At 39.1% G+C, this 3,218-nt stretch overlaps 1 pseudogene; it reads left to right on the top strand.

The window, feature by feature from the left end:
* Positions 1-1,417: 1,417 nt before the first annotated feature.
* On the top strand, positions 1,418-2,211 carry LOC102488101 (glyceraldehyde-3-phosphate dehydrogenase-like; annotated as a pseudogene).
* Positions 2,212-3,218: the final 1,007 nt, after the last annotated feature.

The raw sequence follows: 3,218 nt of genomic DNA, 5'->3' as shown, positions 1-3,218 counted from the left end.
ATTTCTTTTTTTAGGTCATTCAATCAGCCTCCTAATATGGACATAAACTTCAGAGGTTTGGGCTCTGGATCATGATTCCTCAGAATGAAGCAAACAGTTCCTCATGACTTTGTAGAGTGATTTAGCCATTGGAAATGCACTGCACAGAAAGTTGGAGGAAGCACAATATAGGAAACAAGCCCTAGTTAGTGCAAGTTTGGGGAAGGATCGTGAAGCTATACATTAAACTGTTCATAGAAGTTTCTTAACTTGGGACCAGCAGTTAGCGTAATGGCTGTGTCGCTAGAATCCAATGTAGTCAACCTTGGTCCAAGTCCCAGGCCTGGTGGCTTAAACTCATGCCAGGTGCGTGTGCGTGTGTGCCCAAGATCTTGAGAGGAGAATGGAGGAGAAGGAATTGTGGCGTGGCCATCCCCCCTGGGGGGGGTTGATTTCTCACTTTATGTCTCTCTGTCTCTCTGGAAAGTGCATGCACCCTATAGCAAAAACCTCTCCCAAAAAAAAAAAAAAAAGGAGTTTCTTAACTCAAAATTATGCATTGAAATCACAACATGTAAAAAAATTTCTGACCTACTCCAAATTAAAAAAAAAATTAGGGCTGGAGAAAAAAATAACATTTATTCTAAAGGCACATGAAAATCTAGAGGAACCGATATATTATAGGATACCTATCCTAGGTATGGTTAATGAGGTTTCAAGAAAGTACTCTATTTAAAAATTGATAGCATATTTTGGTTACATTTGCAGAAAGACATATGCTTTTTTTTTCTTCCTAATATTACTAAATTCTAATTTTTGCTATGCTCAAGTGTTTTTAGTCTCTCATAAATGTTTTTTCTTTACTGGGCTCTTAAAGTCTACCTAATTAAACCAATATGCTTCATTTTGGGGGAGGAAAAAAGAATAAAACCTAACACCAGTCTGTATTATTTTAAATTTGCTGTACTCACCAAATATTTTTGACTCATTCATATAATTTTTAGGTATCAATATGTGTCATTGTAGAATTTCACATGAACACAAATGTTAATATTTTATATTATGTTACAATATGTTTGCATATTATTTTAATGATGTGAGCCAAGAGTAAGACAGATGATTTGCTGTGACCAAGTTTTCTCATCTTGCATGAAGATGACATTTATGAGAGCAAAGATTTCTTTTCCAGCAACTTCTTCATCTAAGGAAATTAGAAGTATAAAGTATCATTAAGAAAATATTTGTGGCAGCTCTCTGCTCCTTCCTGTTAGATACACAGCCACATCTTTTCATACAGTGCCAGCCAGGTCCCAGAGACAAAATGGTGAGGGTTGGAATAAATGGATTAGGCCTTTATGGCACCTGGACATCAGGGCCACCTTTAACCTGGCAAAATGGATACTCTAGTGATCAATGACCCCTTAATTGATTTGACTGCATGTTCCAATATGATTTCACCATGGCAAGTTCCACAGCACTGTCAAGGCTGAAAAGAAGCGTATCAATGGAAGGACCATGACCATCTTCCAGGAGCAAGATCCCACCAACATCAGATGGGCTGATGCTCATATGGAGTATGCTGTGAAGCCCACTAATATCTTCACCACTATGGAGAAGGCTGGGGCTCACTTGAAGGGTGAGGTTAAGAGGGTCATAATCTCTGTTTCTTCTGCTGATGCCCGCATATTTGTGATGGGTGTGAACCATGAGAATTATGACAACTCCCAGAAGATCATCATCAATTCTTCCTGCACCACCAACTGTTTAGCCTTCCGGCCAAGGTTATCACAACAACTGTGGCATTGTGGAGGGACTCATGACCATGGTCCATGCCATCACTGCCACCCAGAACACCATAGATGGCTCCTCGGGGAGGATGGTGTGACTTCCATGGGGCTGCCCAGAACATTATCCTGGCACTGACTGGTACTGCCAAGGCTATGGGCAAGGTCATCCTGGAGCTGAAAGGGAAGCTCATAGCTATGGCCTTCTATGTCCTCATCCCTAACATTTCAGTTGTGGACCTGACTTGCTGCCTAGAGAAGGCTGCCAAATATGATGACATCAAGAAGGTGGTGAAGCAGACATCACAAGGTGCCTGAAGGACATTCTGGGCTACAGCAAGGACCAGGTTTTCTCCTGGGACTTCAAGAGTGACACTCATTTCTCCTCCTTCATTGCTGGCCTGGAATCACCCTCAGTGACCATTTTGTCAGGCTAATTTCCTGGTAGGACAATGAATTTGGCTACAGCAATAGGTGGAAGACCTCATAGTTCACATGACCTCTAAGGAGTAGAGCCTCCCAACCACTGATCCCAGCAAGAGCACCAGGAAGAGAGAGGCCCTTTTCTTCTAGAGAGACCTTGCTCCCACTCAATCCTGGCCACACTGAGAATCTCCCCTCCCTGACAGTTTCCATCCCAGATTCCCTGGAGAAGTGGGGATGCTCAGGGAGCCCTAACTTGTCATGAACCATCAGTAAAGTACACTGTATCCACCAAAAAGAAAAAAAAGAGTTCAAACTTGTTGATAATTTTTCATTTTTACAACCTCACCAAACAATTTATATCATAGCTCCAGTATATACCAACAACCACACAACTCATTTAAAAGAAAATGGGCATGTGATTAATATCTTAAAAACATATTCCTTAAAACTTAGCATGCTGATTTCTAACCAGGAAAATGAAGGATGTGCACCCACAAGAGGCCCTTAAGTAATGTATTTACTGCTGCTTCTATCTTCCCAGAAAATTATCCATATTCTGCATTCCAGGATTTAGATCTATCATACTCTTATTGTTCATGTATATATCAATTTCTCTTAAGAGAATGCTAGGTCCTCCAAGATAAAGAGCACTATTCATTTTTATATTTCCAGTGTACTTAACATGTTGAATGGGTGAATAATTCTACATATGAATAAATGAATGAATATAAATCGTTTGGGTATTTTTTTAATTCAATCAAGATATAATCAAGGATACACATGAAAAATTAACAATTAGCTTGAAATGATTGGAATGAATACAAATGTCATCATGCATACTTTAATCCTAATGAACATATATAATTAAACCAATTTGTGAAATAACCTGCCACACAACAGAATTTAGTTAATTTCATAATGAATGTGTTTTTTTTCTCTCTCTCTCTTTTTTAAATAGTTTTGGTCATGATTTATGGTAAATAATACATTTTATGTTTGGATACAAAATATAAGTATGCACATGCACAC

This window comes from Tupaia chinensis, unplaced genomic scaffold (genome assembly GCF_000334495.1).
Source record: "Tupaia chinensis unplaced genomic scaffold, TupChi_1.0 Scaffold000272_1, whole genome shotgun sequence".
Lineage (NCBI taxonomy): Eukaryota > Metazoa > Chordata > Mammalia > Scandentia > Tupaiidae > Tupaia > Tupaia belangeri.
The sequence above is the reverse complement of the archived record's forward strand: the minus strand, read 5'-3'. Positions and strand labels throughout refer to the sequence as shown.